At 36.6% G+C, this 9,598-nt stretch overlaps 1 pseudogene; it reads right to left on the bottom strand.

Annotated features, from left to right (window-relative positions):
* Positions 1–7,481: 7,481 nt before the first annotated feature.
* Positions 7,482–8,965, bottom strand: LOC109558500 (BTB/POZ domain-containing protein KCTD3 pseudogene; annotated as a pseudogene).
* Positions 8,966–9,598: the final 633 nt, after the last annotated feature.

The following is a 9,598-nucleotide window of genomic DNA, read 5'->3' as shown; positions in this document are numbered from 1 at the left end:
TTCTGGGGGGAAGGAATCCCAGTGGACAGGACTAGATGAGAGGCACACTGAAAAGTTGAAGTCCAAGCTGGACCTTAAAACTAGAGATGATAGGAAAAGGCAAAGAGGAAAGTAAATATGTTTTTCCAGGGTGTATGGTGCCTGAAGGAAGGTATAAGTAATGCTTTGGGAAGAGTGAGGAAATTGCTTTTCCCGGGGAGTTGAGGAGATCTTGGCTAGCAGGGAGGTTGGTACTAAGATAAAGAAACATTGTACAGGTAAAGGGGCTGGTTTGAAGGAGCAGAATGTAGAATTAGGACTTTTACCAGATCTTCTCTTTGAATCCAGGCCTAGTAGGTGTATTTGCTATATTCTTAATCTGCCTCTACAATACACTAGCGCTTCCTTAGTGGCTCAGATTGTAAAGAATCCACCTGCAATGCAGGAGACCAGGTTCGATCCCTGGGTTGGGATGATCCCTTGGAGAAGGGAATGGCAACACACTCCAGCATTCTTGCCTGGGAGAATTCCATGGGCAGAGGAGTGGGGTTGCACAGAGTCGGAGGTGACTGAGCAACTAATATTTCCACCATGCATGAGACAATATAATGTAATAAGTAGTAATAGAGTAATAAATCATCAAAAGAAGGATAAATTTCAGTTTCCTTTAGCTAAGAACCCCTGGAAAGTGTATTTATAGAACAGTTATATAGAAATTTATTTCTAGAGAGATTTCCATTGAAAAATATCAGCTAAAATAAACTTTAGTCAGTTCCAAGATTAATGCCCACTGTTAACTATTAATGGATAACTTTATATCCACACAGTCTAGATTTTAATGAAGATTGTAGTGTTGAAGTTGTGTATTTCCAATATTCTAGTCTTATGAAGACTCATAAGATTATATATATTAGAAAATCCTCAAATTATGGCATACTCATTATACATGATATTTAAAATCATTCTCCACCAACCCTGGGAAACAGAATTCATCAGAAATATATGCTAATCTTTTGTTGGCTATATTGTTTCTGCATCTATTCATCCAATAAATACTTGATTTTTCTTTTTTCTTTTCCCAGTTTTATTGAGATATAATTAACATACTGTGCTATGTAAGTTTAAGATGTACGGCATAATGATTTGACTGCGTATTGTAAAATGATTATCGATATACGCTAACATTCATTATTTCATGTAAATATAAAAGAAGAAAAAAAGTTTTTTTCCCTTGTGAGACTTCTTGGGATCTATTTTGAAATATGCCATTCAGCAGTGTTAACTATAGCCATCATGTTGTGCAGTATATCCCTAACATTAATACTTATTTAACTTTTCTTGAGCTATAATTGACATATACATTGGCTTCATGTATGCCACATAATACTTTGGTATTTCTATATATTACATTGATATATAGAGTGCATTAGTAAGTGATGTGTATATTAATAAGTGATGACCACAGTATGCCTCGTTAAGATCCATCACAGTTAGTTATCAGTTTATTTTTCTTTTGATGAGAACTTTAAGATCTATTCTCTTAACAAATATACAGAACAGTATTATTAGGTGTAATCACCATGCTGTACATTATATATCCATGAGTTATTTATTTATAACTAGATGTTTGTAACTTTTGAGTAAATACTCTTGCCTGGAAAATCCCATGGACGGAGGAGTGTTGTAGGCTACAGTCCATGGGGTCACAAAGAGTTGGACACGACTGAGCGACGCCACTTTCACTTTCCCATATCACCTATTCCCTGCCCCCACCCCTGGCTGCCACCAATTTGTTCTCTGTGTATGTATTCTGTTGTTTAGTCACTAAGTAATGTCTGAGTCTTTTGCAACCCTTTGGACTATAGCCCACCAAGATCCTCTGTCCATGGAATTTCCTAGGCAAGAATACTAGAGTGGGTTGTCATTTCCTACTCCGGAGGGTCTTGCCGACCCAGGGATTGAATCCATGTGTCCTGCATTGGTAGGTGGATTATTTACCGATAAGCCACCAGGGAAGCCCATATGTATTCTGAGCACCTTGTAATTGGCTGCCTATGTGTTAGTCCCTGGGACGAGTGAGTCTGAGCATGTGAGCCCTCTGAATCATTTATCAGTTTGCTATGCTCTTTTTTAAAAAGTTTTTTTTTTTTTTTTTTTAACTATTTTTGGCTCCACTGGGTCTTTGTTGCTTGCATACAGGCTTTCTCTAGTTGTGGCGAGCATGGGCTACTCCTTTGTTGCAGAGCACAGGCGCTTGGGCTTTGGCAGTTGTGGCACATAGGCTCATCCTCCCCGAGAAATGTGGGATTCTCCAGGACAAGGGATTGAACCCATGTCCCCTGCACCAGCAGTCAGACTCCGAACCAGTGGACCACCAGGGAAGTTCTGCTATGCTCTTAAGGATGTGAGTCCTGTTGGTTTTGAAAGCGAGATGTTTCATCCCTCAGGTGCAGGTCTTAAAAGTTGTGGTACCTGATGTGGGGTTGAGACTCCTTCCTTTTCAGGGATAAGGTCCTGGTTTTGAATTCTGACTACAGATTGTCGCACTGGGGATGGGGTTTATGGTGAGACTGCATCTCAGCCTCTTCTACCCACTTTGTGGGGTGTTTTCCTTCTTTTCCCCTATGTGTGGGAGTTGCTCACCTAGTTTTAGGTTTTGTTGTTGTTTTTTCCAGAAGAAATTGTTCCGTATTTAGCTGTAGATTTGGTGTGTCTATTGGAGGAGATGAGTTCTGGGACTTCCTACATTACGATCTTGAACCGGCCATATTGCTATAATTTTATAATATAGCTTGAAATCAGGAAATGTGATGCCCCTTTCTACATTCTTTTTTGTTAGGAATTCTTTACCTATTCAGGGTCTTTTGTGGTTCCATATAAATGTTGATTGTTTTTTCTACTTCTTTAAAAAAAAATGCCATTAATGTCTTGACAGGGATTGCATTAAGTCTATACATGACTTAATTGATGTTTAAAAATATTCATGTTAGCTAGTTTGACTGCACTGGGTCTTCATTGTTTTCTGTAGCTGTGGTGAGTGGGGACTACCCTCTAGTTGCCACGTTCAGGCTTCTCATTGCAGTGGCTTCTCACTGAGGAACGTGGGGTTTAGGTGCAAAGGCCTCAGTAGTTGTGGCTTGTGATCTTTGTTGCCTAGAGCTTGTGGAATCTTCCTGGGCCAGGGATAGAACCTGTGTCCCCTGCACTGGCACGCAGATTCTTAGCCACTGGAGGTCATTTAAATATGGACATTTAAACATATGAAATTTTCTAGTCCTTGAACAAGGATTCCATTTTTGTTGCCTTTGGTTTCTTTCATCAATATCTTATAATTTTCAGTGTGGAGGTTTTTCACCTCTTTAGTTAAATTTATTTTTTAAGTATCTTATTTTTCTTGCCATTTTAAGTGGCATTGTTTTATTTCCTTTTCAGATAATCTGTATAATGTATAGAAAAACTTTGGGTTTTGTATGTTAATTTTTTGTCAGGCAACTTTCCTGAATTCAGTGATTAGATATAAGTTGTTTTTTTTTTTTTTTTGGTGGAGTCTTCAAGATTTCTGTATATTAAATCATGTCATCTGTAAATAGAGACCATTTTACTTCTTCCTTTCCAATTTTGATGCCATTTATTTATTTATTTTCTTGCTATTTGCTCTAGCTGGGACTTCCAGTACTATATTGAATGGGATTGGAAATAACAGGCACCCTTGTCTTTTCCTGATCTCAGAGGAAAAGCTTTTAACTTTTCATCATTAAGTATGATGTTTGCTGTGGCCTTGTCGTATATGAACTTTATTATATTGATACATAAATCTGTTTATAATTTGTTAAATGGATGTTGAATTTTGTTAAGTGCTTTTTATGTATCTATTAAGATGATTATATAATTATTTCTTTCTATTAATGTGATGTTTCCCATTTATTGATTTGTGTAAGTTGAACCATCCTTGTAGTTCAAAGATAAATCCTACGTGATCATGGTGAATGATCCTTTTATTGTGCTGCTGAATTTGGTTTGAAACTATTTTGTTGAAGACTTTTGTAATTATATTCATCAGGGACATTGTCCTATGTTTTATTTTCTTGTGGTGTTCTCCTCTCAGAGAAGGAAATGGCACCCCACTCCAGTACTCTTGCCTGGAGAATCCCATGGAGGGAGGAGCCTGGAAGGCTGAAGTCCATGGGGTCGCTGAGGGTCGGACATGACTGAGCGACTTCACTTTCACTTTTCAGTTTCATGCATTGGAGAAGGAAATGGCAACACATTCCAGTGTTCTTGCCTGGAGAATCCCAGGGAGCCTGGTAGGCTGCTGTCTATGGGGTCACACAGAGTCGGACACGACTGAAGCGACTTAGCAGCAGCAGCAGTGTGTCCTCCTCTGGCTTTGACATTGGGTCCATGCTGGCTTCCTAAAATGAGTGTTCTCTACTCTTTGACTTTTTGGAAGTGTTTAATAAAGATTGGCATTAATTCTTACTTAACTGTCTAGTAAAATTCACCAGTGAGGCCATCTGGTCCTAGAATTTTCTTCATCAGGAGACTTTTGATTACTGATTTAGTCTCTTTACTATTAATCGGTCTGTTCACATATTCTGTCTCTTCCTAATTCAGTCTTGATAGGTTGTATGTTTCTAGGAATTTTTCCATTTTTTTCTAGGTTGTCTAATTTGTTGGCATATAGATGTTCACAGTAGAAAATGAGACATTACAACTGGTACTACAAAAATGCAAAGATCATAAGAAATGATCATAATTTAATAAGAAATGATCTTTGTATTTTTGTAGTACCAGTTGTAAAGTCTCATTTTCATTTATGATTTCGTTGATTTGTTTCCTATTTTTTCTTTGATTAAAGTTTTCTCAATTTTCTCTTTCAAAGAGCCAACTGTTCTTTTCTGTTGTTTTCCTGTTCTATATTTTATTTCTACTCTAATCTTATTTCCTTCCTTCTGTCAGTTTTGGGCTCAGTGTGGTCGTCTCTTTCTAGTTCTTGTAGGCATAGAGGTAGGTTGTTTTAAGGTTTTTCTTTACTAATGTAGGCATTTATTTCTGTAATCTTTCCTCTTAGAAAAGCTTTTGTTGAATCACATAAGTTTTGGTACACTGTTTCCATTTCAAGATATTTTTATTATTTCCCATTTAATGTCTTCTTTGATCCCTTGGTTATTCAGGAGAGTGTTGTTTGATTTCTCTATATTTGTGAAGTTTTCAGTTTCCTATTACTGATTTCTAGTTTCATCTCATTGTGATCAGAAAAGATACTTGGTATGATTTCAATCTCTTCGAATTTGCTAAGATTTGTTTTGTGACCTAAAATAATGATATACAAAGAAAATGTTCACATTCACTTGAGAAGAATGAGCGTTGCTGTTGTCAGAATATTCTGTGTGTTAAGTTAGTTTGGACTACAGTATTGTTAAAACCTATTGGTTCCTTATTGACTCTGTCTGGATGATCTGTCTTATTGAGAGTGGGGTATTAAAGTCCCCAATTATTGTTATGTTGCTGTTTATTTCTTCTTTCAGCTCTGTTAGTTTTTGGTTTACAGTTTTAGGTGCTCTGATATTGGGTACAAATATTTATGATTGTTAAATCTTCTTGATAGGTTGGCCCTTTTTTCATTATGTGATGATTTTTGCCTCATAACCATTTTCAATTTAAAATATATTTTTTCTCTGATAGAGCTACCTTTTTTTTTTAACTCTTAATTTGCTAAAATCTTTTTCCATATCTTCACTCTCAATTTCTGTGTGTCTGTGTGTCTTTAAGACTAAATGAGTCTCTTTATCATGGTGTGCAGAGAAAGCAATGGCACCCCACTCCAGTACTCTTGCCTGGAAAATCCCATGGATGGAGGAGCCTGGAGGGCTGCAGTCCATGGGGTTGCTGAGGGTCAGACACGACTGAGCGACTTCACTTTCACTTTTCACTTTCATGCATTGGAGAAGGAAATGGCAACCCACTCCAGTGTTCTTGCCTGGAGACTCCCAGGGACGGGGGAGCCTGGTGGGCTGCCATCTGTGGGGTCGCACAGAGTCGGAGACGACTGAAGTGACTTAGCAGCAGTATCATGGTGTGAATGTGATTACTATAGGCTCTTCCTTTGTGGTTATCATGAGGCTTGAATATAAAATTAAAAAATTGTACCACAACTTTATACTTTGCCTCTCACATTTTAGGTTATTGATGTTACAGTTTATGTGCTTTTTATGTTTTGTATCAAATAACAGGTTATTGTGGTCATTTTCTTTTTTCTTTTTACTACATTTGTTTTTTAATTTTTAAACTAGAGTTGCAAATAAATTATGGACCACCATTACTATATTATAGAATCTTTCTTTGACTTTATATTTAACATTATCAGTGAGTTTAATGCTACTTTCTTATGTTTTTATAATGTTGATTAGTGTCCTTTTACCCCCACATAAAGAACTCCCTTTAGAATTTGTTTGTTTTTTTTATTTTGTTTTAAGCTTTTTAAAGAGTTTATTTTGACTTGACCCACTTATATTGCTCAGAATGGGAATATGTACATTATTTAACAATAAATGCTTAATGCTTTAAATTTACAATTATCTACAGAAACTTGGAAATCATTCTAATTAAATGGGGAAAAAGTACAATTTTTCTGTTCTTATAATTCAAAATATATTTAACATTTCTGCCGCAGCCAAAACCTTTAACCAAAAATTCAAAACTTCAATCTCTTAAGCTTAACAAAATGGCTACATTCTAATTTAACTTGATTATTAACACAGGAAAAAATGACGGTGGCTGTAAAGTAAGGCAGACTAGCAACTAGTACAGTGTTCTTTCTGGGCACTCAAAGCTGTCTTTATTATTTTTACTTCATTTGTTCAAGCACAGACAATTGCTCTAACTTTTAAGAATGTTTAAATGAACTTTTGACGTTTAATATTGGTGATGTTTGCTAACATTTAAGAATTTCAGTAATGAGACTCAGAAAATGACCACAATTAAAATTATCTTAAAGGACTTACTGACACACCAAGCAATTTAACAGTGTTTTGGAATTACATGGTGTTTTTTTCATAAACATAGCACCTTATTAAATACCTGGTAAACCACTTTGCCATCACAATAAGGGTTGGGAGACTAAGTTCCAAAGGGAATTTTTTAATTTACCTAATCAATATTAGGAATGCTAACTGTTGGTTTCCACACTCTAAGGGGATGCTTGTCTACATGGGAATCATCTTTTTAAGACATAGTATGTTCTAAAGTAGATTGACATTGAAATAGACTCCTGCTTTACAAATAATCTATTAAATGTGCCTGTAAAACTAAATAAATTTCCCAAAAGATTGGAAGAAATATGGTTATTTTATCTCCTTACCCCAGGTATTTCTGATAAAAAGATACAAAGTGAAGTCCAATCTTAATTTGTAAAGTTTTGATGTAAAAGCTAATGTATTGAAATCCAGTAAAGTTTAACTCTTGTCCGAATTAATGTAACAACTACTCACTTTGCTGAGTTTTCACAAGCTGTAATCTTGACCTGAAGAATCACTTTTTTGTGCTGAGGAGATAGAGTGACCTCTGTAGGAGGTGGGGGTGCAGTACCAGGTGAGTCAGCTCCTCCATCAGACATACTTGGTGATGATGCCAGGTGGGGGACTTTCTTCCTTCCAAGGAATCCTCCTCCTTCAAATCCTTTCTTCTATAACTGTTTTCATTTTCATCTTCTGATGACCTTTTCTTGGATTCTAGAAAATCTTTGGCTATTTTATACACCTCCACTCCCCTATCTGAGCCTCTCAAACTTTTAAATTTCTGTTCCATGAGATTTTCTCTTAGATACATTCCATTACCCTTTTGCCTGCTTTACTTCAGCTTGTATTGGACCCAAATTACTATTTTTAGGGACAATGCTTTCTATATTTCTGTTGAATTTTACAGTGTGGAAGTCCCTGTAACTGTGAAAGCTCTCAGTCCTCCTTGCTTTTGCTTACAAAGGACTTTCTCTGGTAAGGTCTCATGGAACCATAAGTAACTGCTTCATGGATGGTTTCATGGTACTGGAGCTGAAGACTAGAATCTGATATCCAAAGATGGCTATGCTGAACCACAGAAGTTGCCAGACTGATCTTAGGAGTAGCACAGTGATCACACTGATCCATTCTTTTGAGCCAATCTTCAGTTAGACCGCCTACATCCTTATCCTCACTTTTGTTAACCGTATCCATGTTAGTGGTCAGATCCCACACCTGAATGCGGCCGTTTGTGTGACCTGTGAATAAGTAGCACCTTGGCCTTGGGTCCATCCTACTGGAGAGCTCACATTCTCTCACTGTAAATGAGGAGATTGCAGTACTGTTAACAGCTTGGATTTCACAGATTCTTTTTCCAGTATGTGAGTCTTACAAGTTTACAAGTCTTACAGTTTGTTAGTGAACAACTTTCTGGATAAGTACCTGTTGATCATTTCACTCTCTAAAATACTCTATATTGTTTACAGAGGAAGAGCTTCCATGGCTTTCTGTCTCCTCCAGAGACAGTATCTTGAATGATGTCCCTTTAGCATTTCTTATAAGGCAAGCCTAGTGCTTATGAACTCCCTCAGCTTTTGTTTGTTTGGGAAAGTCTTTATCCATTACTTAGGGGCAGCTCTTCCAGGTATAGAATTCTCAGCTGACAGTTTTTTCTTTCAATGTTTTGAATATATCATTCCATTCTCTCCTGGCCTTCAAAGCTTCTGTAGGAAAAGCTGCTGACGTTATGAGTGTTCTTTTGTGTGTAGCTCCACTCTTTTCTTCCACTGCATTCAAACTACTTTTTAGCTTTCACTTTGACAATTTAATTATAATGTGTCTTGGTGTAGCCCTACTTGGGTTCACCTATGTGGGGACTTTTGGGCCTCATGAATTTGGGCATTCATTTCTTTCCCAAGATTGGGGAAGTTTTTAGTCATTATTGCTTTAAATATGCTTTCTTTCCCTTTCTCTTCTTCTGAAATTCCCATAGTGCCAATATTGTTTCCTTCAATTGTGTCCTATAAGTTACATATCCTTTCTTCACTCTTTACATTCTTTGTTTTCTATTTGCTTCTCTGACTGGATTATTTCAAATGTTCTGTCTTCTAGGTCTTCTGCTAGATCAAGTCTGTTGACTTTTGAGTCAATAGTTTTTGACAGTTTGACTTTTTAGTCATTGAGTTCAATCATTGTAATTTTTAGCTCTAGGATTTCTATCTGGCTTTTTGATGGTTTCTATTTGTTGAACTTATTTTGTTTGTCATTGCTTTCCTGATTGTTTATTTGTCTGCTGTGTCTTATAGTTCACTAAATTTCTTTAGGAGGATCATTCTAAATTCCTTGTCTGACAATTCATATACCTCCCTTCTTTTAGGTTCAGTTATTGGAACTTTATATCCTTTTGTGTCACATTTACACTTTTACCTGATTTTTTTTTTTGATCCTTGATTCCTTATGTTGACATCTGTGCATTTTAGTAAAAAGTCTCTAATTCCAGACTTTTAAAATTTACTTTGGCACAGTTCTTTACTGGTTGGCTCATTTTGGGTTTCTGGACATGTTTGATGGTAATATTTTTGGACAGGTGGGACTTGCCATGAGGGTGTATTTTCAGATGAGTC

Source organism: Bos indicus, chromosome 5 (assembly GCF_029378745.1).
Source record: "Bos indicus isolate NIAB-ARS_2022 breed Sahiwal x Tharparkar chromosome 5, NIAB-ARS_B.indTharparkar_mat_pri_1.0, whole genome shotgun sequence".
NCBI classification, from domain to species: Eukaryota; Metazoa; Chordata; class Mammalia; order Artiodactyla; family Bovidae; genus Bos; species Bos indicus.
Note: the sequence above shows the minus strand (reverse complement) of the source record. Positions and strands in the feature narration are given on the sequence as shown.